At 44.0% G+C, this 27,156-nt stretch overlaps 1 long non-coding RNA gene across 1 annotated transcript in view; it reads right to left on the minus strand.

The window, feature by feature from the left end:
* The window catches only part of LOC135222849 (uncharacterized), a 33,029-nt gene extending 20,712 nt beyond the window's left edge, over window positions 1–12,317 (minus strand). The window contains exon 1 of the long non-coding RNA XR_010316366.1: window positions 12,187–12,317. This is a non-coding gene — a long non-coding RNA (uncharacterized LOC135222849). The remainder of the gene's footprint in view (window positions 1–12,186) is intronic.
* Window positions 12,318–27,156: the final 14,839 nt, after the last annotated feature.

The raw sequence follows: 27,156 nt of genomic DNA on the forward strand, positions 1-27,156 counted from the left end.
TTGCTGAAGCAACAGGGCCAAGACGCACCTGTCTGGATAGATCAACGTCGGGAGCAGCAACGCCACGAACAGGAACAACATCGGCAGGTGCGGACATCTCAGGAACAACAGGTACAGCAGTCACGGCAGGAACGGTCGGGAACATCTGGGTGGGTACGGCAGGTGCGGCAAGCGGCATTTCCAACACAGGCAGTCAAACCAACGTCACCGACATCTTAGGCACCGGCGGCAGGTCCAGGGGCGAGCTCTTAACACATCTGAAGTCAGGCCGAGGCAGCACGGCAAACCCGGGCGGCGGCGGTGGCCCACTCCCCCTCGGTACGGCGATCGGCCCCTGCACTGATGAGGTTGGTGACACTGACACAGCATGCGGGGAATAAACCAGGTGAGGGGGAGCGGTGTACCCTGGGGTAGACAGGGTGGTGGTAGTCGTGGTCACCGTTGCATGCGTGACCGCGGCAGAGCCAGCAAGATGGTACAGAAGCCCCTGGACACTGGGCACGCCCTGCAAGCCCAGAGACGCCCACACCTGACCAAGGTCATCCCTCGCAGCAGAAGCACCTGTGGAAGCAAAGGTCGGGTGATTAAGGGGGGTTTCTACCAGCTCGTGAGGCGTTGACGAACGGATAGAAGACCCTGAGTACAGCTGGACGTCGGGGTACTGAGCGCCCTCCTCCACACTCGACAGATCAGATGAGGAGAAGGACCTGGAAACCACCCCCCCCGAAGGGGAAGGTGCCATACGTGGGAGCTGAGCAGGGGGCAGGAAAGACGACGAAGTGTCCGTTACCAAAGGAGTCGTGGGAGAGCTTTCCGATGACTCCTTTGCAGGCCTTCGCTTCTTCTGCCTCTTACAAGCCCCACTGCACCTCCGACCACGATACACACACTTCACAGGGCTCGGTGCGCGAGCACTCGCGCCCCCGACACCGAGCACACAATACATGGGGGTCAATCTCCGGAAAACTGCGGAATTTTCCGCACTTACGCCCCTCAGTCCCAGGGCACAGTCGCCGGACAATTGGAGGGCGAGGTGAATCCATATTGATCGACAAATCAAATCACTTGCAATAAACAAATAGAAAATGATTGTACTTACAGTCAGTTTCGCTACCAAAACAGAACAAGAGAACACAACCATACAAAAGCAAACGATGATGAAGCGGGCAGAGAGCGAAGATACACACATCCACACGCTGTGAGGCCGAAAGCAAAAGTGATTCTTCACCTCCCAGTCGCGCGGCGCGCGCACTGTCGAACAAGCAGTTAACTACCGAACCCCTTGTTTGAAAGCTTACGACCTATCCAGCTGCCGCTAGTAACCTTCCTATTGTAAAAGGACCGAAAGGTTTGTATTCCATGTCGGAACAAATAAGCATGTGACACTCTTCGTAAAATGACAATTTGTCGAAAATTGCATTTTTCCTAACTATACAAACCTGAGGTCCTTTAACAATAGGAAGGTAACTAGCGGCAGCTGGGACGGTCGTAAGCTTCGAACAAGGGGAGAACGGTAGTTAACTGCTTGTCCGATCGTGCGCGCGGGGGGCGGTGAAGAATCACTTTTGCTTTAGGCCTATGCAAAAAGTTGCAGAGTGAGGGGTGGTATGAGGTGGGACTATATGTAAAGGACCTCTGGTTTGTATAGTTAGGAAAAATGCAATTTTCGACAAATTGTCATTTGTTCCGATACGTAATACCAAACCCTCCGTCCTTTAACAATAGGAAGACTCACTTCTTGGTGGGTGGAATCTGAGTCTTTTTGGTGAACAGACTGGTGTTCGTCCAACCTTGGAATGCCTCCCTGGTCGTAAGAGCAAGGGAGGGATCCAAACCTCTGTCCGATTGATCGGGGTGTGCACCGCAGGATCAATGGTCAGACCTCTGAGCCAAGTACTGAAGGAGAGGCAAGCGTATCTCGTTGTACCAGCAAGTAAGAACTTGCTCTATTACAAGAGCCAACATAAAGTTATGGGTTTGTCTCAAGTAGGCATCCACTCCTTCCCCCTTGTTGGAGGGAGTGGAGGATATTTGCTTCTATCCCTAACTAAAGGGATAGATTGGGGCTCGGTCGAGTAGCTTACCTGCATCGAAATTCCTTTCCAGCATGGTGACGACCGTGACCCTCTGCCCACAGGTAGAGAGAGAGAAAGATGGAGAAGAGAAGCCAGTCGCACTCTCATTCAACCATTCATTCCTACAGTCACACCAGGAATCGATGCTGTTCTGCCTGCTCGGGTGCTGGGTAAGCTTACACAACGTGTTGAGCAGCCACCACAGGTCCAAGGGAAAAAGTATCCAAGGACTTGTGGGCAATATCCCGAAGGTAGAAGGACGTGAAGGTAGTCTGGTTGGCCCAGACACCTGCCTTCAGGACCTGCGCCACGGAGAAGTTCTTACGGAACGCCAAAGAGGGTCCAATACCTCTGACTTCGTGGGCTCTCGGTCGGAGCGTACGGATGTCGTCACTACCATCAGCCTCGTACGCCCTCCTGATCACCTCACGCAGCCAGAAAGAAAGTGTGTTCTTGGATACTTCTTTCTTGGTAACCCCAGTGCTAACGAAGAGGCGTCGACACTCAGGCCTGAGGTGTCGAGTTTTCTTCAGATAGCGCCGTAGCGCCCTCACAGGACAAAGCAGCATCTCATCCGTATCGTTGTCGGTGAAAATCCATTAGGGAGGGATTCGTGAACAGACTTCGAACCTGTCGTCAGGGATCGACGGATTCTGAGTCTTAGCTACGAAATTCGGGACGAAATCGAGCGTCACAGATCCCCAGCCCCTGGTATGTTTAACATTGAAGGACAGACCATGAAGTTCCCCTACTCTCTTCGCCGATGCCAGGGCCAGCAAGAAGAGGGTCTTGAGGGTCAGATCCCTGTCTGACGACTCTCGGAGTGGCTCGAATGGTCTTCGAGTCAAACTCCTAAGGACGAGAGTCACATCCACTCAGGGGGGCCTGAGTTCCCTGGGTGGGCAAGACCTTTCGAAGCTCCTCATTAGCAAGGAGATCTCGAACGAGTTCGAGATGTCCAGTCCCCTCAGCTTTTTTTAGGACAAGGGCCAGGGCGGCTCTATATCCTTTAACTTCTCGGCGAAGAAACACGAGGAAATCCGCTACCTGCTGAAGAGTGGCTCTGAGAGGAGATAGACCCCGTCTACGACACCAACCACAGAAAGACGGCCCACTTCCCCTGGTACACGCTGCAGAGGACTGTCGGACGTGTCCCAGCCATCTCTGTTGCTGCGCTGCGAGAAAAGCCTCTCGTTCGCAAGAGATGGTGGATAACAGCCAGCCGTGAAGTTGTAGGGACTGGACTGCCCGTGGTACCGCTCTACGTGTGGCTGGGGTAGAAGGTTGTGCCAGTGGGGCATCTCTCTCGGTTCTTCCGCAAGAAGAGCCAGCAGGTCCGGATACCAAACGGCTTGAGGTCGTTTGGGAGCCACCAGGATCATCCTGAGATTGGGAGTGACCAGCGCTCGACTGATCACTTTCCGAATCAGACAAAAGGGAGGAAAGGCGTAGACGAAGAGGTTGTCCCAGGGGTGTTGAAGAGCGTCCTCTGCAGCTGCCCATGGGTCCGGCACGGCCGAACAAAAAACTTGAAGTTTTTTGTTGTGCCGGGTGGCGAACAGGTCTATGACCGGACGCCCCCACAGGTTGAAGAGCCTTTCCGCCAAATCGGGTGTTAGGGGACCACTCGGTCCCTATCACATGATACCCGACGGCTGAGCTGTCTGCTATACATTTCCTCTTGCCTGGAATGTAGCGTGCTGACAGCTCTATTGAGTGAGCCGTGGCCCACTCGTGCACCTGCACAGTCAACTGGTGTAGCGGGAGAGACACTAGGCCCCCCTGCTTGTTGACGTATGCCACTACTGTGGTGTTGTCGCACATCAACACCACCGAGTGTCCCACCAAGCGGTCCTGGAATTCTTGGAGAGCGTAAAACGCCGCCTTGAGTTCTAGGACATTGATGTGAAGGTGCTTGTCGTGATGGTCCCACACACCTGCAGCCAGCAACTCCTCCAGGTTCGCGCCCATCCCTCGGTCGATGCGTCTGAGAACAGCAGCACTCCGGGGGGGGCGGGGGGGAGTGCGTAGAGGCACTCTTAAGAGGTTCTGTCATCGAGCCACCAGGCTAGGTCCTGCCTTCACCTTTCCTCGGTGATGGCCACGGGGAAGTAAGGTGGATCCTTTACCTGTGACCAACTCTCCCTTAGTCTCCACTGGAGAGACCGCAGGTGAAGACGTCCGTGAGGAACTAACTTCTCGAGTGACGACAGGTGGCCGATCACGACTTGCCATTGCTGAGCTGCTCTGTTACTGCCGAGACAGGAACCGGCCGGCTGCCGCCTGAATTTGCTGATCCTCAAGTCTGCGGGGCGGACTTGAGCTGCTACCGTATCGATCAGCATACCCAGGTACTTTCATCTTCTGCTTGGGTTCGAGATCGGACTTCTCGTAGTTTATCACGATCCCCAGATCGCGACAAAACTTTAGAAGTCGATCCCTGTCCTGCAGCAACTGCGAGCGGGAGCTCGCCAGGACCAGCCAATCGTCGAGATACCTCAGAAGACGTATCCCGTGCGAATGGCCCAAGCAGACACCAGCGTGAACACTCTCGTGAACACCTGTGGGGCGGTTGATAGACCGAAGCAAAGTGCCCTGAGAATTGGTACACCGTCCCGTCGAAGATGAAGCGGAGGTACTTTCTGGAGGACTGATGGATGGGTATTTGAAAATACGCATCCTTCAGGTCCACTGAAAGCATGAAAATTCGTTCTCCCTGATGGAGTCGAGCACGGAAAACGTGCCGTCTCCATCTTGAACCGAGTCTGGCGAACAAATCGGTTCAGGGGCCGAGAGAGTCTATCACCGGGCGCCAGCCCCCCGATGCCTTCTCCCACTAAGAAAAGGCAGCTGTAAAAGCCCGGTGACCGATCTACTACGAACTTCTACAGCTCGTTTGGTCAGCATGGTCTTGATCTCCTGCCGAAGAGCGTCGTCCTTTGAGGATCCTAGAACATATGTCTGAAGATGGACCGGGTTGGAGGTGAGGGGTTGGTGGCCGAGATTCGAAGGGTAGTAGATATCCCTCCCGAAGGACGTCTACTATCCAGGTCTCGGCACCGTAGCGCTGCCAAGTTGCCCAATGGCTCGCTAGGCCACCCCCCCGCCCCCCACTTCCGGCAGCTGGTGAGGGGGAACGCCGTCCCTAGCGTTTCCCACCTCGCTTCGACTTCTTCCCAGCACCTCCTCGGGGAAAGGAGGGCTGGGAGGAGGGCTGGTTACAGCCTCCTTTACCAGAAGTTGAAGCAGGAAGAGTCTTTCCTCGGGGCTTCGATGGAGCAGCCGTCTTAGCAGCCGAGGAAGCGCTAGCTAAACTAGGCTTAGCTTGCCGCAGTTGTACGAGGTTGCCAGAAACCTTCGTAACTGCCTGGTGAACCAGACGGGTCACTGTCATCAGTGCGCCGTCTTTCCACCGCAGTTTGTCCACCATCTCTCCGGAAAGAGAGCGGAGGAACTCTTCATTGGTCCGTTACGGAGTCCATTTACCGCCTCACCGCCCGGCCCCCATGGCTACTCGTGTAAGGACAGCGTCCCTACGACGGAGAACCAAGTTGGCCCACAGGTTTGCCGTCTGATGGGCGAGGTAGGAGATGGCCCTACCTCCAGACTGGCACAGTCTCCTGAAGTCGGGGTCGTCTTCGAGGGCAGTGCCCCAGAGTCGGACGCGACCTTGGATACTGTGAGGGACCACAGATCCAACCAAGAGACTGCCTGGAAAGCCGCCATAGCGGTAGCTTCCAGACCCAGTGCCTCCTGCTGCGAGAACCACAAGTTCTCCGACAGGAGCTGCTGCAGGACACACCTGGAGTTAGCCTAGCTAGCTCCGGGTTAACCTGTTTTGGGCGGTATTGGATCCACTGATGGCACGTAGAACTTCCGCTGTCGCTGCAGAGGAGGAGGAAGGAAGTAGCTTGGAAGACCGTCCTGACTTAAGTGAATCCTCTCGTCCTGAGACGAAATTCTCCACCTGGTCAAGGACTGAGTCTGCAAGCTCCGATCGCGGCAGTCCCACCGTCAATTTGGGTTCCCTCTTCGGGCCCCAAAATGACTCTAGCCAGGACGTGGGCTCAGATGGTGGTAGCGGCGATCCTTCCCCCAGGTCGTTGTGCTGACGAATCAGCGCAATAACCTGGGCAAAGTTTCCTCTGGCTCTCGGGAGTTACAGCGTCCTGAGGAGTAGGACCGTCCAGTCCCTCCAACAGGAGCAGCTCTCGAGACCCTCCTCCTTCAGAAGGAGGAACAGCAACAGACCCCTGACGGTCGCCTCCAGCCACTTGCGCGTTACGACCTGGCTGGTCCTAAGACCCATGCCTGGTGCGTGCGGCATCGTGACGGGATCGTAGCGGCGCACCTCTCACGATCTCCTAGCTACCTCGCTCTTCCCGGTGTAGCCCGAGGAAGTTGAAGGTAGAGGAGAGACAGACCTGACGCTCCCCCCCCCGCTCGCTGGCAGGACCAGCGTACGTGGGGGGCTGCAGCCGATCACCAACCCGCGGTGGGGATCGATCTGCAGGCCTGGCCGTGCCGCTCACCTGTGGCGAGCGGCTCGACTGAGCACGTCGACCCCGGTCCCGTGCGTCAGACGAGCTGCTGCTGGCCACCGTCTCCGTCCGGTCCCTGTGGGAGCGGCGGTCAGGTGATCTGCAGAGCTCGCTTTCGCGGTGAGACCGGTGAGCGTCCTCACGGCACGTCAAACCGCTGGTACCAGCAGAAGCTGGTGCCGTTGGTCGAGGGGACCTCTTCCCAGCCTCAACCCGTGGCCGGTCAGAGACCGTCACGTCAACCCGAGGTACCGGCTGGTCGCTACGAGAGCGGCCGCTGGCCTGGCGAGAGTCACCTGCGCGACTCTCGACAGTCTTCTGCTCCGTGCCTCGGTCATGACGGTGAGCGAGCTCAGGCGTCTTGACTTTTGGACGAGAAGCCGAGCCGGTACCTGGCTTAGCAGCAGTGCTACCAAGACCAGGCGAGGATGTACCAGCAGTAGCCAGCACACCCTTGGTCCCCGTCTTCTTCTTCTTCTCAGAAGAGGAGACGGGGCCCTGTTCCCGAGGGAACAGGAGGACCAGCAGAAAGCACCCCCCGTCACACCGGAGTGAGACGGGCCCTTCGAAGGTCCCTCAGGAGCCTTCTTAGGGGGGGAGGAGGCAGCCTTCTTCTTCTTCGGCTTGGAAGCCTTAGAAGTCGAAGGGGGAGAGGCGGCAACAGACGACGAAGAAGACGATGAAGACGACGACGACACCTTCCTCTTCTTCGTCAGCTCCCTCAGGACGGACGTCAGGTCTTCCATCCACGGAAAAGTCGGGCCAATTGCCGAAGCAACACGCCCCGACTGATCCTGTCCGGAAAGACCTGAGTCCGGGGCAGCACCTCCATGACGAGACGCGACGTGGGCAGGGGCAGGCACGGCAGGAGCGCAGGAACACAAAATCAACAGCAGGACCAGCACCATCAGGACCAGCACCAGCAGGACCGGAGTACCAGCAGGACCAGCACCAGCAGGACCAGCACCAGCAGGACCAGCACCAGCAGCAACATCAACATGAGCGTCACGCACGCGCGCCTTGTAGGAGCGGCGCGAGCGCTGGGCCAGCAACACTAGCTGCAGGTACGGCAGCATAGTCCGCGTCGCAGGCAGGTCTCCAATTAGCAGCCAAATTCATCATCGGGACGGGCGGCAGGTCCAGGGGAGAACTTTTCGGACAGCGAAAGTCGGGGGTCGGCAGCACATAGAATCCAGGTGGAGGCGGCACGCCCCTCTTAGGTACGGCAGCAATCGGCTTTTGGATTGATGCAGTGGGGGTCACAGATGCAATGTGTTGCGTGTAAACCACATGAGGAGGGCGGGATGGGGTAGACACTGTATTCGTAGTCGTTGTGACTACACCATGAGTTACTACTTGCCGACCCCGCCAGTCGTTGAATTAAGTCCCTGGATACTGGGAGCGCCCTGCAGTCCCAACGACGCCACACCTGTCCAAGGTCGTCACTCACAGAAGGCAACACCTGAGGGAGGAACAGTCTGGGTCAGTTAGAGGGGCACCTCACGCCTGGGGAGGACGAACCCCACCCAGAGCGGACGGAAGACCCCGAATACAATTGGACATCCGGGTATCGGGCGCCCTCCTCCAACACTCGACGGATCGAGTGAGGAGAAGGACTCCGAAACCCACCCCGCAGGGGAAGGTGCAAACCGTGGGGGCTTGAGCTGGAGGCAGGAAGGATGACGAGGTATCCGTCACCAAAGGAGTCGCTGGAGAGCTTTCCGACGACTCCCTTGGTCGATCTACGCCTCTTCCTACCCTCGTACAGCACCCACTGCGCCTCGGACCAATTCATACAAACATTACATGGTTCGGTTCGGGAACATTCGCGCCCCCGACAACCCGAATTACATAATTCATGTGGATCTATATCAGGATAAGAGCGGAATCCGCCGCATTTACGCCCCTCCAGCCCGGGACACACTCTACGGGCAGCTGGTGGGCGCGTCGAAAGCTCTTCAAGATCCATAATTCAATCACTTCACAAATCAATGAAAATGAAAAAAAAAAAAAGAGTACTTACAATTTCATTCACAACCACAAACCAACCAGTCAGAAGAAATTGTAAACACATCCAAAGCACACGACGAACAAATAGCGGGCAGAGCGATGACGAGCACGTCCTGTCACACACCACGGCCGAAAGCAAAAGTGATTCTTCACTCGCCGCGCGCACGATCGGTACAAGCAGTTAACTACCGTTCTCCCCTTGTTCGAAGCTTACGACCGTCCCAGCTGCCGCTAGCTTACCTTCCTATGTTAAAAGGACCGAGGGTTTGTATTACGTATCGGAACAAATATGTTTTCAAGGCAGTTTTGAAATCCAATATGGCGGCTATCGTCAGGCTGGCCGGTCTAATCACGGACTATTCACCATCTTTCCCAGCACTCATCTGAACAATGTTAGCGTATATATGTAACGTTTATTGATCTTACTCAAGATTGCAGGTGTAATCAGCACAATAAAAACAACATTTTGTTGTCTCTTATATAGTGAAAGATATGAAACTTGTTATTCCCCGGGGTCATGGTTTGAACTGAATTCATTTTTACCCTGTAATCGGTGGTTTTATCCTTACTGCCATCACAACTGAAACTCCACAGTGGTTATTTGATTGTAATTATACACATTATTGGTCTTAATCCACTCCAAATTGCACTTGAATCACGTTGCTGTTCCTGGTTCCTAAGCGCTCACTCCACAAACACAGTTACGAGCAGCAGATGACGAAAATGTGTATGAGGTGCAAAGCTTTATTCTCTTAATTCTTTACTTTACTCATTATTTAGTTTAACTTTACTTTGTTACTTCAAAATGTTTATTTAAATCATGTCTATTATCCCTTTGTTGCAACCAAATTACCCCAAAAAATTACAGATATTTCTAAAGTAGATACAATCCAATATTTCTAACCTTGTCGTGCATCTGGCTGCCGAAAACCATCGCGGAGCAGACGGCGATTAGTGGATTATATTTTTGTTTGCTATCACTTTTCATTGATTTAAGTCACTATTAGTATTTTGATTTTTTTAATAACTGTATGCCAGAAATAAATGTAACCTTTAATGTTTGCATGCTAAGAATGGCAAAATCATCGTTGCCACATTAGTGGAGCTTCACACATATGCCGATGCATTATCATAAACTGTTTCCATGAATTCTAGTTGTCATAGTAATGCAATAATGATAAAATTGCTTTAATATTTATGTATAAATACTTCCAATACATAGGCTAATTTCACTAATTTCCACGTTTTGTGTAAGTCTTATACCCAGTTTGGAGGGTGAACACATACCAATTGGCAACAGAGAGAGAGAGAGAGAGAGAGCAGGGAAGGTGAAGGAATGAAGAAAGGACAGGGGTGGCGGTGGATGTGGGGGGAGAGGGTAGGTGGAGTTTTTTACTTCTGTGTTCGTATCCATTTCTGGATAATGGAGTTTTTGTCTCTTGGTACAAGGACAAGTGTCGTTATTCTTTTCGATTAGTGATTCACGATACCCTTATAAATTACGGCACTGGGTGTAATACACTTTAGCAAAATCTCATTCTGATACGAGTGTTCGTTACAGAAATATTGCCAAAAAACGTGCTTGCACTGTCTCTGAAACCCATAGTAGGTATGCTGCTTAGTTGTCAATCAAGTTTTTTGTAATCAAGTATTTTTTACAAGCTAGCTATTGAATAAATTTGCATTTTTCTCAATCAAAACATATGCTCCTCAATACTAACTTTCCTTTTTAACGACTTTCTAGTCATTGCAAATTCGGCCCTATTAATTTCTTATGGTGCAAAAACAGACAGAGGTCCAGGGACCAAAAGCGATTGCGTCACACTACGGCGGTAATCCAGCAGTAAAACATTTCATATATCCAAAAAGTAAATAATAAAGATATATATGCACATTACAATTATAATTACATGAATAGCTAGTAAATATCTGCATGAATAACTGGTAAACTGTTCTGCAAGAAAGTAGAGTCATTTACAATAGGTACGAAAGTCAAGATGTCGTGACGTCATAATACAGGACTTAAAAGAACGTTCTAATTCCGAAAAATAATTACTTAAATTTGAGTCAGGAATCAATTATTTTTTCAATAACGAATATTTTCAAACTAATCATCATAAATATGTAAAATATTGATGTTTTACTATTTACTTAAATAACTATTTAATGCACTCTTCGTCGTTGTCTTCTACCAAAACAGTAGTTTCCTTAAAAACGTCGTGGCAGGGGACCGTTTTTCGATTGTTGTGATGAAAGTGCCCCAGCGTCTATGGGTACAAGTGGTGTACGGATTTATCACAGGAAATGGGAAGTTTGTTGACACAAGCAACTCCGCAAACATCGAGATGGCGTCAATCTTCTCAGTTATTTAATCGTAAGTAGAAATTTCGAAAGCGTTTTAGTGAAGTTTGCACTGCGTTGGCCACCCTTTTCATTACCCTCTGTTTAAAGCTTTAAATTTGGCCTTAATTTCTAACTCTGGAGAAAATACTTACTTTGAAAGGAGAATAGAGGTCTTTACCTGTTTCTCTCACCAACAACAACTCGCGACTGATAACCATCTCCGGTGTCAGGATGTGTTATAAGTACTTTTTCGGAGGGTGGCCAGCCGTGACTGTCGGTGAGTTGGGCCAGTCAATGCGGTTGTTTACCCTACCTCATACCCCAGGACAAGTTAGGTTAGTCAGAAATGTAAACTGTTTACATTAAAACATAGGAAAACTATATTTTCGTGTAAAAAATTATTTACAATAAATTTTAACCTATTACTATTACGTCTAGGGACTGGGGGTTGTAGGTATTAGTACCTAAAGTTAACCAAACGCTGCTGAGCTGAATGTCAAATTCACAAAAAACTGCAAAATTGCATGACACATTAACGTAGATTAACCGTAGGCTAAATAGGATTTTCGTAACAAGCTGGTGATAACACTCGGTACCGAAAAGGGATCCATGGCTTAAGCGCGGCTTGTAGTTGCTAGCCTAGATATGTACCCAAGTATACCTACCTATACTCTTGTTTTTTTCCATGTCCATCCGCCTGTGGTGTTTTCGCATGGTAACACTGCGTCCTGGGCTTTAAATATAGTTACGCTATGTGTAAGTTGTAGGTAAATAAAAGGATATCTAGGTGTAAATTTGTAACTGAAAAGTGTTTTAATAATTTACTGTATGCGAATTACACCACTAATATTCGAAATACTAGTTTATTAGTTACGCTATGTGTAAGCTTTAGGTAAATAAAAGGATATCTGGGTGTACATTTGCAACTGAAAAGTTTTAATTTACTTTATGCGAATTCCTACACCGTTGATATTCGAAATAGGATATTATTATTATTGTTGAATGTAAGCTGAATATAACTATCTAAAGCCCAGGACGCAGTGTTACCATACACAAATACCACAGGCGGGTGGATAAATAAAAAAAAAAAACATTTTACAGTTTAGTAGCTACTATAGGTAGTAAACGTTTAGCCTACTACTACTACTTAGTAAGTAGCTATACCTTAAATATTCTAGCTGGGTAGTAGTTATGTCCTAAAATTAGTATGTTCTTACCCTGGCAGGTTGTTTTAACTTCAGTATACATAAATACGGGTAACAAAAATAGCTCTGGCGTTTCGCCGTCCTCTCTCACTGTCTGTGCCTGTCAAATTGACCGGCGGAAACATGCCACTGCATTAGTAGTTAACAGTTGCGGTGGGATCCTATGGAACGGCTCCCAATCTCATTCGAGTTTTCATGTTGGAGTGTTTTATTTATTTATTTTTTTATGTCCCAAGGGAATCTCGCTGATTCCTCAATTTTCTTTTCTTTGCTACTGAGGACAATGAAATTATATTAGCTATATTTTCTTCGTTCGCCGGTAAATATTTTTCTGTCATTAAGTTGAACCACATCCAGTCCTGACCCCTGTATCGGCAAACCAAGATTCCTTTTATGTAGACTGTATTTTGCACAGTTTGTGCCATTCGTTCATTACTCTACTATAGCTTTCCTCAAACAGAAGGAAAGTGAAAATTGTCTGAAACACCAAATCTGCTCTTTTTTTTTTTTCTTGTAAAAGATATAGTTAAAGTTCGTAAATGTGAATTTTTTTTGTTTTAGTAATTTTTTTTATCAGATAGGTAAGATGGGCGAAAGAAGAGTGAGGGTAGTTAGCTAGCTAACCATGGTTGGGAATAGTTTAGAAAGTTAAGTATTAGTAAGAGTAATGTAAAGTGTGGTTTATCCACAATCTTATTTGGATAAGGTTGTTTTGTCGTCATTATTTTGGGTCTGCTTTAGTTATATGACCATACGACAATTCTTCACTCTTACCTGTAGGTAGAGGGAAAGATGGTGTTTTAGTATTGGATGTAATATTCCATTTCTCGTCGCCGAGGTTCCCGGGATGAAGGGCGATAATAAAGCAATATTTTCTTGCTGGTGTTTATTGGCTTAAAACTACATTGAAGAAGGCGGGTAGTTGAATATACAAAATACAATAAGCGTATATAATAGAATCATAACAAAACATATGAGCATCGAAGCTCTATACACAATAAAGAATCATATCCTGCATACATGAGGTAGAATTTATAAGATCGAGCCTCTGTGTCGGACTCGATACTAACACAATAATAATTGGTTATACTTATAACATTTACGCATTATGCAACACGTGCAATAGCTCTGAACTGAACGTGTCTGCGGAGCTAAGATTTCCCGCGCTCGTTACATAACGTCTTGCATACATAACAGTCTCCTCCCCCTTTACCTGTGACTAAGAAACAACTGTTCCTCACATTTACAAATCTAATCTTTCAGGAGGTTTTCCTCTACTCATTCTGTTAGGGAGTACTATAGGTTTTTGTGTTCTGAGCAGTTTGCACATCTGAGTTATTTAAGTCTGAGGTATTTGAAACTTGTACTTCTGTATTGTTTTGTAGCCGCCAAATGACTGCAACCTGATCAACATGACGTTTTACAATCTTTCCACCGACATTAACATCATAATGTAAATTACCTATCTTCCTGACAATTTCTCCTTGTACCCATTTTTCTGGTGTATTGTATGACCTTACCATGACATAACCTGAAGGAGCGAAATGTCTTACATTGGGAAGCTTACTTACTTGATCATAACCTTTCTGTTCTAACTAACTGACTCTGCAAGCTTGGATACATTAGATCTAACTTATTCCTGACCTCCTCCCCATCAACAAATAAGATGGTGTTACACCCGTAGTATTATTCACGGTTGTTCTATAGGATAATAGGAACTTTGCAATGTGAGATGCTACATTACCAGAATTTGCTTGCCTACACTTCATATTATGTTTGAAAGTTTGAACAAACCTTTCTGCTTCACCATTCGTGGATGGATGATAAGTTGCTGATAATGTATGTTATACCATTTACATTCAGAAATTCCTTAAACTCCTGTGAAGTAAACTGTGGGCCATTGTCTGTCACTATTCTTTCTGGCAAACCATGCGTTGCAAAGATTTGCATGAGTGATTTTATAGTTTGCTACCGATGAAGTTGTTTGCATTGGTATAACTTCTGGCCACTTACTATATGCATCTACTAATATTATATGAGTACCTAAAAATGGACCTGCAAAATCTACATGTATACGTTTTGGCCACGGGTATCTGGGTAATTCCCATGGGTGCATTCGTGTTGGTTTTGGATTGTTTTGTTGAAATGCACAATTCATACACTTCTTAACCAAATTTTCAATGTCCCTATCACACCTGGCCACCAAACTAAGTTCTAGCAATTGACTTTGATCTGACAATACCTTGGTGGTCTGCATGTATTTCTGATAGAACTCTATTCCTTAATGCATTTGGAATCACTACTCTTGATCCTCTCAAAATACATTCTTGTGTTACACTCAATTCATTCCAAATTTCTTTGTATGGTTTACATTAGCATCTCCTTCACAAATATCTCTGCCGGTTATTAGACTCTGCACTACTTTTGAAAGTACTGGGTCTTTCTTTGTACCTTGTGCTATTTCCTTAGCTGTAATAGGTAAATTATAAGCAGAAATCAAAAGAATACTTTCCTCATGTTGTTCTGGTGCTTTGTCTACAGGCAATCTCGACAAAGCGTCTGCATTACCCATCTTAGATGTTGGTCTATATTCTATGTTGTAATCATATGCCGCTAATATGATTGCCCAACGTTGTAGTCTTGCATCTACTAACGTCGGTAAACTTGCCTTTGGACTAAAATCATCAATAATGGTTTGTGGTCTGTAACTAATGTGAACCTTTCCTGCCATACAGATACATATGGAACTTTTTCACTCCATACACTAGTGCTAATGCTTCCTTTTCTATTTGTGAGTAATTTCTCTCTGCTTTGTTCAATACCCTAGAGGCAAAAGCTATTGGTTTTTCTGTACCATCTGGCATTACATGTGCTAGTACTGCACCTAATCCTATGTTTGAGGCGTCACAAAAACCAACTTTACTGGCAAATCCATTTGATAATGTACTAAGAATGTGGGTGATGTCACTTCTGCTTTGGATTCTTTCAAAAGAATTTTTGACATTCCTTTGTCCCAATTCCATTTTACATCTTTGTTCAGCAAATTGTATAATGGGTGTGCAATTGTTGCTAAGTTTTGAATGAAACTACCATAGAATGTTACTAAACCTAAAAATGATTGCAATTCCTTGACATTTTCTGGTAACTTTGCTGACTGCACTGCATTTACCTTATCTTGAGTCTTATGAATACCTTTACCATTTACAATAAAGCCTAAATACTCAACCGAGTCAACTTCTAAAATACATTTACTCTGGTTGACCTTGATATTGTGTTCCTTTTAGTTTTCTTTAGAACTGCAACGTAACCTTTCTCTATGCTCTTTTTTGTTTTTGCCAGCAACTAATATGTCATCAATGAAAATGAATACTCCTGACATACCTGCAAATATTTTGTCCATTGTTTGCTGCCATATTGCTGGACTGCTACACACATAGGGAAGTCTTTTTGGACGATACAGCCCTAAATGTGTGTTTACAGTACATAGCTTTTGGGAAATTTCATCCATGGATAGTTGTTGAAATGCTTGTCTAAGATCTATCTTAGAAAATACTGAGCATCCTGACAAAGTTGCGAACATATCTTTAGGATTTGGCAATGGATGTTGTGCTACTTGCAATTGTGGATTTAATGTCACCTTGTAATCTCCACATAACCTAACTTGACCATTGTCCTTAACCAATTGGAACTAAAGGTGTAGACCAATCTGAATAATCTACCTTTTCCCATGAACCTTCACTTTCTAACCTTCTAATTTCAGTTTTCCACAGCTGTTTTCAATGCATATGGAACTGGTCTTGGAGCAGAAAATCTAGGAGTAGCATTCTCCTTTAAAACTAAGACTGCTTGTGCATTCTTTACTGTTCCTACTCTGTCTTCAAATACTTCTTTGTAATCTGATAGAAGATTAGTTAATGAAATTTCTTCTGCTGGTTCTTGTTTTGTACCTGTAACCCTTAGAATACTAGGCCAATCTAATTTTATGCATTTTAACCAATCTAATCCTAATAATGTCTGTCCTTGACCCTTGACTACTGTCCAATGGTAACCTTACCTATCTCTTGATCTTTGTATTGAACTTTCACTTGTGATGAACCACTACTTCTATGTTTGTACCATTATAACTTTTGAGCACTTTGTCTGAAGGTCTTATCACTAGGTTAGGTATCGTTTGTGCTACTCTTTCAGAAATTATTGTCACATCTGCGGCTGTGTCTATTTGCATGGGTGAGTTTCCCATTTATTTCTATTTGAGCCATAAGACGTTCTTGTGAGTCTTTGTTCACGGAATTAATGTGAAATGCAAATTGTTCTACTTCTGTGGTCTTATGTACACTTTCTTCATTTGAGCTAGAGCAGTCATTTGAATCTAACGGTTCTATTGATCTGTTTTGTGGTCTTTTACATTTTGCTTAGCAAATTTACACTGACTTGTTAAATGACCACGCTTCCTGCAGTTGTTGCACGTCTGACCAGACGCTGGGCACTTATCCCAATCATTGCTATAATGATCTTTGTTTACCACATCTAAAGCAACGATTTCTTTTGAGGTTTTTTTTGTGTCCCCTATGGTGGACGCCTTGACTTTTCTGTGAGTATGCATTAGGTTTTAACCTTGTTATACTTGAATATACCTGGGCTAGGCTTACTCGTTTCATTTGTTTGCCCTTTCTTTGCATGTTGGTAACTCCTTTTATAGGCTACATGATTTACCTGGCTACTGTTGTTATGAGTCTTACCTACAATGACACTGGACTGGTAATTAGCAGTTTCTATTGCTCTTGCTATTTCCAGAACTTTTTGCAAATTTAACTTCTTTTCTTGCAGCAACTTCTTTCTAAGCTCTTGCGAGTTACTCCTTACTATAATTTGTTCTATTAACCTGTCTTCTAGATCTCCAAATTCACAAGTTGAAGCTAATTTCTTTAACTTGGTTACAAAAGAATCTATTGTCTCACCTGATTCCTGTGATGCTTCTATGAACTGATAACGTTCAAAGTATTTATTTGCTTGAGGAGCAAAATAATTTGTGAGCCCTTCAATTGCGTCCTGCAATGAATCACCTGTTAGATTCAAAGTATTGAATACTTCCTGAACTTCTAAACCTGCAGTATGAAGTAACAAAGCCTTCTGCTGCTTTTCGTTTATTTTCCCTAGTGCTTCTAAATAAATTTGGAAGCTGCCTATCCACTTTTTCCATCTTGTACCCACTGATTTAGGATCATCACCGATGCTAAAGCTGTCTAACTTTTGGACATCTATCGGCATTTTTGCTGTGATACTAAGAAGTTTAGGCTAGGCTAGGAATTTGGAAGTTTTCTTTTTTTTTTTTTTCTACCTTGTAGGCTACACTTGCATAGACATACCTTTTGCACTTTTACTCTCTAAACCAACCCTTTTTTTGTGTTAACGCTCCTGACTTGGCACAGCGTTGCTTGGTTTGAGTGTGATGAAGGCATCTAGGTAGAGATTCTTCGTTTTCGGGTAGACTTCGTCCGATTGGGGTCGTCGTCTTCCGCTTCTTGGCTAGGAGATTAGGCGTAGGCTATAGGCTCCATTTGGCTGCTACGAGTTCGTCACCTGCGTCGCCAATGTTTTGTCGTCATTATTTTGGGTCTGCTTTAGTTATATGACCATACGACAATTCTTCACTCTTACCTGTAGGTAGAGGGAAAGATGGTGTTTTAGTATTGGATGTAATATTCCATTTCTCGTCGCCAATGTTTTGTCGTCATTATTTTGGGTCTGCTTTAGTTATATGACCATACGACAATTCTTCACTCTTACCTGTAGGTAGAGGGAAAGATGGTGTTTTAGTATTGGATGTAATATTCCATTTCTCGTCGCCGAGGTTCCGGGATGAAGGGCGATAATAAAGCAATATTTTCTTGCTTGTGTTTATTGGCTTAAACTACATTGAAGAAGGCGGGTAGTTGAATATACAAAATACAATAAGCGTATATAATAGAATCATAACAAACATATGAGCATCGAAGCTCTATACACAATAAAGAATCATATCCTGCATACATGAGGTAGAATTTATAAGATCGAAGCCTCTGTGTCGGACTCGATACTAACACAATAATAATTGGTTATACTTATAACATTTACGCATTATGCAACACAGTGCAATAGCTCTGAACTGAACGTGTCTGCGGAGCTAAGATTTCCCGCGCTCGTTACATAACGTCTTGCATACATAACAAAGGTAACATTTTTTTTATTGTGGCCTTAATATTAACATATTAGATAAAACCAATCGAGTGAGTAGGTACATAATTTCAAGCAACTACTATTGCCATCACGACGATGAATAGTTGTTTGTGTGTGTGTGTGTGTGTGTGTGTGTGTGTGAGAGAGAGAGAGAAGAGAGAGAGAGAGAGAGAGAGAGAGAGAGTTAGCATATCTAATTAGCATTCTGTAATGACATCCCCTCTCAGTATGAACCGTATAATGACATGGGGCAATTTCCCTCGAATGGGATACTATTCTGAGGCCATTCAGAGATGGAAAGGATGGGAGGATGACACCCTGTCCGTGATTAGAGTCGAGCTAATGCATTCGGCGTTTCATTACGTGGAATAGACGACGAAGCACTAAATAAAATTTCCCTCCGCTTTTCAGTGCTATTGGATTTTGTTTCTTTCTCAGTAGACATCTAGATAGCGGCGGGCGACTCTGGCCCTTCCACCCACTTTCCTTCGGGCAACCCCACCTTAGCCTAAAAAAAGGGGTGTTTTTCCCGCCAACAGATATTCTGAAAGATGAATTTGTCAATTGCTAATTACTTTTGGACATCTTAGCATTCTCCCATTCCTAGAATGTTTCAAAAAGGCATACATTAGGCTTCGTTATCTAATTAGCCTTTGGTGGAATAACAAAAATGTTTACTGCTACACACAGTTACTATAAATAAATACAACCTGTTTACGATTTTCCAGTGGCTTATTGTCTTTAACCGATGTTTTTAAAACCTATCCGTCACGTTTTGCTAGTTAGCAAATAGCTACTATATCGCTCGGCAATGCTACGTAGTTCAGCACTTATGAATGTACAAAATGCTATTATGATATAGCTATTTGCTTATATTTATTCAATAGTTTTCAATGAAAATATAAAAAAATAGACTAATATGCACAATCTCTGATTAAGTATTATGATATCCCATAAACAGGAGTGATCGTATTTATGTAACGCATGAATATCTTCTTGGAATCAGTGAGATATCAAGGTATTTATATGGCTTCGTTTTACAGTGAATATCACGTGGCTTGCCTGGCGGAATTGTATTTTTAAAAAAGTAGAGGGGGTTATTAAAAACTTATTATTTAGTAAATCCAACTTCCTGTCTGTGGATTTCACTGTTCAAAGACGACGAAAAGTGTCAACAGAATCATGTAGCAAGTGGGCCTCCCTTTTACCAACCATAAAATAATCAACATATATCACTAGCATTCCGCTGTTTTATTCATTTCTTCAGTTCTTATTATCTTGGACAAAGAATTCTTGTTTCTGGTCTGGTTAGTTTGTCTCTCTGCTTCTGCAAAAAATATTTATGGATTTAAAAAAAAAAAAAAAAAAAAATAAAATAAAAATAAAAGCAAAGGTGTCTCGTGACTGGCAACAAGTGGTTAATTTTTGGGCGAGGGACATAGGGAAAAGACCTGGATCTGGATAAGAGACTTGAGGGAGCAAATCCGGATCTGGATAAAAGACTTGGGGGAGCAAATCCGGATCTGGATAAAAGACTTGGGGGAGCAAATCCGGATCTGGATAAAAGACTTGAGGGAGCAAATCCGGATCTGGATAAAAAGACTTGTTGGGGGAGCAAATCCGGATCTGGATAAAAGACTTGGGGGAGCAAATCCGGATCTGGATAAAAGACTTGGGGGAGCAAATCCGGATCTGGATAAAAGACTTGGGGGAGCAAATCCGGATCTGGATAAAAGACTTGGGGGAGCAAAATCCAGGATCTGGATAAAAGACTTGAGGGAGCAAATCCGGATCTGGATAAAAGACTTGAGAGCAAATCCAGGATCTGGATAAAAGACTTGGGGGAGGGAAATCCAGATCTGGATAAAAGGGACTTGAGGGAGCAAATCCAGATCTGGATAAAAGACTGGGGGAGCAAATCCGACTGGATAAAAGATTGGGGGCGCAAATCGGATCGGGATAAAAGACTTGGGGGAGCAAATCCGGATCTGGATAAAAAGACTTGGGGGAGCAAATCCGGAATCGGGATAAAAGACTTGGGGGAGCAAATCCGGATCTGGATAAAAAGACTTGGGGGAGCAAATCCGGATCTGGATAAAAGACTTGAGGGAGCAAATCCGGATAAAAGACTGAGGGAGCAAATCCGGATCTGGATAAGAGACTTGAGGGAGCAAATCCGGATCTGGATAAAAGACTTGAGGGAGCAAATCCGGATCTGGATAAAAGACTTGGGGGAGCAAATCCGGATCTGGATAAAAGACTTGGGGGAGCAAATCCGGATCTGGATAAAAGACTTGGGGGAGCAAATCCGGATCTGGATAAAAGACTTGAGGGAGCAAATCCAGATCTGGATAAAAGACTTGAGGGAGCAAATCCGGATCTGGATAAAAGACTTGAGGGAGCAAATCCAGATCTGGATAAAAGACTTGAGGGAGCAAATCCAGATCTGGATAAGAGACCTGAGGGAGCAAATCCGGATCTGGATAAAAGACTTGAGGGAGCAAATCCGGATTCTGATAAAAGACTTGGGGGAGCAAATCCGGATCTGGATAAAAGAGGGTTGGGGGAGCAAATCCGGATCTGGATAAGAGACTTGAGGGAGCAAATCCGGATCTGGATAAAAGACTTGAGGGAGCAAATCCGGATCTGGATAAAAGACTTGAGGGAGCAAATCCGGATCTGGATAAAAGACTTGAGGGAGCAAATCCGGATCTGGATAAAAGACTTGAGGGAGCAAATCCGGATTGGATAAAAGACTTGAGGGAACAAATCCGGATCTGGATAAGAGACTTGGGGAGCAAATCCGGATCTGGATAAAAGACTTGAGGGAGCAAATCCGGATCTGGATAAAAGACTTGAGGGAGCAAATCCGGATCTGGATAAAAGACTTGAGGGAGCAAATCCGGATCTGGATAAAAGACTTGAGGGAGCAAATCCGGATCTGGATAAGAGACTTGAGGGAGCAAATCCGGATCTGGATAAAAGACTTGAGGGAGCAAATCCGGATCTGGATAAAAGACTTGAGGGAGCAAATCCGGATCTGGATAAGAGACCTGGAGGAGCAGATTCGGATCTGGATAAGGGTCATTGGGGAGCGACAAAATGAATTAGTCAGGATTGGTGGAATTTTGATGTCTCTGGAAATTCTTGTTTTTCCCTGCAGTATTTGGGGAAAAGTTCCAATTTTTATGTAATTAACATGCTGCACTACTGGTAGGTGTCTATACCACCCCAACTGGAAATACCATCAGTTTCATACTTTCCTATTAATTTCATCGTAGAACATAGCGAGACAGGATATTTCCATTTCTTCCATGGTGAAATGAACATCAACAATAAATACAGCCCAACAGTTATAGCCGTTCTTGTACAAATTAGGATAATTTATTTGCCCCCTGAGTACCTTCGCGATGACCTTATGGGATACTGAGGATACATAATTCTGCCGGCAGGTAGCCGATAAATCTTGATATCCAGAACCTTATGGGATTACATCCCCCCAACAGCAAACTGGCTGAGTAATTGAGATTTATTTAACATCGCGACAAAGGTTTTACAGTAGAGGACAGATAACAAAAGGTGAATCTAAGCAAAATGGCTGCACAGATTTTTCGTCATTTTAATAGTTGTTTGCCTCGTCTTATATTCGGGTTAAGCTTACAACTGGAATTGAAAGGAATGCAGAATTTAGGCCAAAGGCCAAGCGCTGGGATCTATGAGGTCATTCAGCGCTGAAACGGAAATTGGGAGTGGAAAGGTTTGAAAGGTGTAACAGGAGGAAAACCTCAAAGCAGTTGCACTATGAAACAGCTGTTAAGAGAAGTTGGATAGCAAGATGGAAGAAAGAGAATCTGGATGGTGTTGCAGCTAGGGACCGAAAGAACGTTGCAATGAACCTTCAGTATGCCTACAGTGCACCGCGTGAGGAGCACAGACAGCACTTTCCCCCCTACCGGCCATAATATAAATATGATAAATCCACATTTGCTAAGGATTTAATAAATAATCTGCTCCCCATATATAAAAAATGATATATTCTTATAGCAAAATTAAATTTTTGGGTGGCGACCAAATATATTAACGAAAAGTCTACTTTGAAAAAACTGCGTAATTAGAACAATCAAACGACTGAAGGAAAAGACAACAAAATTAGAGGTACCTATGATACGCCATTAAGCGTGTGTAAAGTTTTTGAATTTTATCGAAAAAGACACTAGGGACTGAGAGAGAGAGAGAGAGAGAGAGAGAGAGAGGAGAGAGAGAGAGAGAGAGAGAGAGAGAGAGAGAGAGAGAGAGAGAGAGAGAGAGTGAGTTTGAAAGTATACACAATAAGGTCTTTGAGATTCAATAGCAAGTGACTGGAAATCGTTCGGAGTCTTTTTTTATGACAGCTACAATCCGTGCCATACAAAATGGTTATAATTATTTGTTGTAACGTTTAAAAGCATATATGAATTTTCAGCTATTTGAGATTCACTTTTATCTACCCAAGTGAGTTGACCTATGAATGAGAATAATCGACTGCAGTGAGTTGCAGTCGAGATGAACGTGGAGGGCGGAGGGGTGTGAAATGGCAACCACATCCCAAATTACTTACTGAGAAATGGAATGTTAGTCATGCACTTACGAGAGAAAAATACATGCACGAGAGGTCATACACACACACACCTGCTATATATATATATATATATATATATATATATATATATATATATATATATATATATATATATATATATATATATAGTGTGTGTGTGTGAATGCATTTATATATGTAGGCGTCCGGACTAGGCCGAATATTTCAATATTCATGCTTTTCTTATTTTGAATAGGTGTCCCCAGACGGACGTTTCCTTCCAAATCTAGGATGGTATAATATTTCCTTGATGAGATTGGTGCTCCCTGACCTTTTCCATTACAGCTGATAACTTCTAACTTCGACTGACTAGCACTCATCTAATTCAGTGCTGAAGTCAGGGGGGGAGCGGGAGGTAGAATGGTTTTCAATGGGAACCTGCCCGCATAAGTACTACATCCTCAAATGGTACTAGATTGTGTTAGTTCATTAGTAAACCGAACGCCTTAGCTACTAACCACTGGGTACGGGCACGTACACGCACGCACGCAAACACACACACACACACACATATATATATATATATATATATATATATATATATATTATATATATATATATATATATATATATGTGTGTGTGTGTGTGTGTGTGTGTGTGTGTGTGTATTTATGTATGTAGCTATAGTGAATGGACGACTGGTCATGAAATTTAATTCCCCCTCCCAACACCTGTCCCTCTACGTGGGTAGCTGCTTAATTGAAAATGGCTGAGTAGACTATAATAGAATTTTGCATACTCTAATTAGATGGGATAGCTTAATGAAAGCCATTACCTGCCAAGGTTCTTAGGGGCGAAAAGGTAGGGGGAGATAATGAATATGTATTGCCGTAATTACGTTTCTGCAGTTCGAAAAAAATTCAAATATTTTCTTGTACCGCTTGCTTGTAAGTGCGTGAAAGGACTCCCTGAAGCATTCAGTTTGCATTTCTTGGTTTTAATTAATTTTACATCTGCTTTTTGTAGCCTAATTATATTAGGATCATTTGTTTTTTTTTTCAGCCCAATTTCCAGCTGTTATTCTATCTCATTACAGCTCCTAGACAGTGCAATTTTTTCTTTGATCAACTTAGAGATTAACTCGTAAACGAATCAAATTCACTTTGCTTTCGTATTTATTACATGTAACTACCGCTTCCACGGTTTCTTCCACAACGGAAAAGTATACGCTCTTGTGAGTTCATACAGCAGCTTTACTTTCATTTTTTATTTGAGAAAGACTTTATACTTTAGTAACACTACAGTTATGTCTGATGTTACGCAACAAAAATTGTATTCCAAAGCAAAAAAATCTAGGATTTCATGACGCTTGCCTGCAGTGCAATTATAGAAGTGTGATAGAAGAGAGGCAACAGCAGAGTGGGTATTTCAGAAGACCGTCTTTCAATTTTCATCCACTATTTGAGTCACAATTTACATTCAAAAGATTTAGTAACAACGTCAAAAGTGACGGCAATACAAGAGAGGGGCGAGACAGAAAGTCCCGACACTAGGTTCGTTGCGAACCGTCCCAAAACCTTGACTTGCATAAAGGTAGATGTTGGGACCTAACTGGACAATGGGAAGTCCAAATGGGGAGTTGATTACCAGGTTACCGTCATCGTTTACTGTTTCACACATAACTGATGTAGTTGTACTTGGTGAGTTCAACGCAAGCTTAGTGAATTGGAACAACAAAGTATTTCCTGGGACTTTACTATTTCTGACATTCATATGTTGTTCCACAGTAATTTACACTAGTTAATAACGGAATGATGTTACTGTCTTAGCTTGATTGTTGTATTTCATCGCGGACAATGCACAATAAGTCATGAGAAATATTTAAGCGTACTCTATAAATTGTGGTTCTGATCACTCGCCTTTTTCATGTTAATTTTTGCATGAAGAATTGCTTCAGGTATTTGACGTCTGTGATTATACAGAAGATAGAATTAACGGGAAGTGAAATGATTCTAACCCGTGAGAAGTATTTTACTCACTTTTATGGCAATGATTATTTTTTTACCCTCGGTACTCTGTGATTTCACGTCACGGTGGATGTAAGTACCACTTACACAGAAAAAATATTTGGCGAACTTATGGCTTCACTTTGTAGGTACACTGCAAGAAGTCGATAAAAAAGTTTTTGGTATTATTAATAAAAGAGACCTGTCCCAAGCTGGAATGATTTTGTGAGGGATCCTTATACTGTTTTAGGGAAGCTTTTATATTATGGAAACTAGCGGTTCCTCACGGTTTGGACCAACAGCTTGTTGAATGAGAAGTACACGAGCAGACTTGAAATTGTATCTTGAGACAGTGCCGTTTACATGAGAGTGATATTCGTGTAATGGCTTCGTCTAACAAATTACCAAAACCCTGAGTGATCCCGTTCTGAGGTGAGATTCAGTTACTTGGGATGTAGTCGCTCACTTATCCCGGGAGAGTGCAGTGGGGAGAAAAGCTATAGCCGTCTTATGGAGACAAATTTGGTCAGGTGTTGAATAGTGTTAATGATATCAAGGAAAATGGAATTTTTACATAAGCTTTCACAATTGCCTTACTCTTGTAACCGACACAACTCTTTTAGAGGTAAACTCAGTAGTGAACAATCCTGCAAATAATAAGACTTAGGCCTTGATTGCATATCAAATGAATTCTATAAAAATACTCCCAATGATGTCTTAGCAACGATATCTATAATTTTTAATGTATTTTTTTTTAATCACTGGCATTTATCTACTACTATTGTGAGCGTCCTAACTGTTCGTCTTTTAAAGGGACAACTTGAATTACAGCCGCTACCGTTCCAACGGCTCCTTTGAAAATGTCCGAATCTTTAACCTTTGACAGGTTACGAGACTTTCTGGTTCCCTCAGACAACCAGTTCGTATTGCAGCCTGAGTATTCGACTGAAACGACATGTTTGCTTTCTTTGTTTCTATTTTGGTCAATTTACAGGAGACGGCAGCACGAAGACCTCGTTTATTCACATAATTTTTTGGTTCAGCCTTACAGAAAAGGGTGTATATATGTAAGGGTTACATTTAAAAAATATATATATTCCATATATAAATAAGCCAATGACCCAAGGGGTCACTGTTTGACATAGCAAGGAGTGTGATAAAGATTGATAAACAGAATGCAAGCTAGGCCTTGGCGTGTTGTATCAGCGATGCCCTGGTTTGCATTTGCCTGTGATAATCAAATCCATTGTTGTGTCAAACAGGTAACAGTGCTTTTGCCTGAGAACCTATTGACCTATAACCCCACAGACGTCTACGTGACTTCCTGTCACATGTTCGTCTGTTTGCATGTTAGTATGCTGAGCTAAGCTTTGCTCTCCTATGATTTTGTAAATGCATTGTAACTCAGAACTTTACTTCCCCTCCTAGAATCAAGTTCTCTTTACCGCCTTCTTGCCTCTACTCAAGAGATGTAGTTTTGCAAATATTGTTAAGTTTATTCATCATGAGTTTGAAAACATCTCCGCCTTTATACCCAAAGAAGATACTGAGTTAGAAATTATCGTCACAATCTCTGACGAGGATGGGAAGTATACCAACAGATACTTGCGTATAACCATCGCAGGTCTTAATAACCAATCACAGTGCGCCTCGTTATACAAGGCCCAGCACTACATATATAACATTGTACACGTGAGATCATTCGAGAAATCGACCCAGATAATGATAAATTTACCGTCTTTTGTTCGTGTTTTAAAGTTAATCCCGGAAGGACTCGTACTAAACATGACTATAGACCTTGGACGGATGCTCCACGGTCCATCTGCTTAGCACCTGCCCTCCGGGGATGAAAGTCACTATTTAAATAGAAGACGATAAATTTCTCATTATCTCGGTACATTTCTCTAAATATCTCAGCTGTCTTGCATTATATGTACACAAACCATTTTCTATATTTTTTCTGAGATTTGTACATCTACCCTTCCTTATTTTCCTCTTGAAAAGATAAAAGGATAACACTATCTTTGCATTATTCAGTAATTCTATTTGAGTCAATTATCACTGAATGAATAAAAAACCTACCTTATTTGTGATTGTAGCTTCACAGACACAAGCTTCAACCAGAGACAAGTTTTTTTTTTTTGTCTCCTTTGTCTAGTTTATGCAACAACACATACATACATG

This window comes from Macrobrachium nipponense, chromosome 8 (genome assembly GCF_015104395.2).
Source record: "Macrobrachium nipponense isolate FS-2020 chromosome 8, ASM1510439v2, whole genome shotgun sequence".
NCBI lineage: Eukaryota > Metazoa > Arthropoda > Malacostraca > Decapoda > Palaemonidae > Macrobrachium > Macrobrachium nipponense.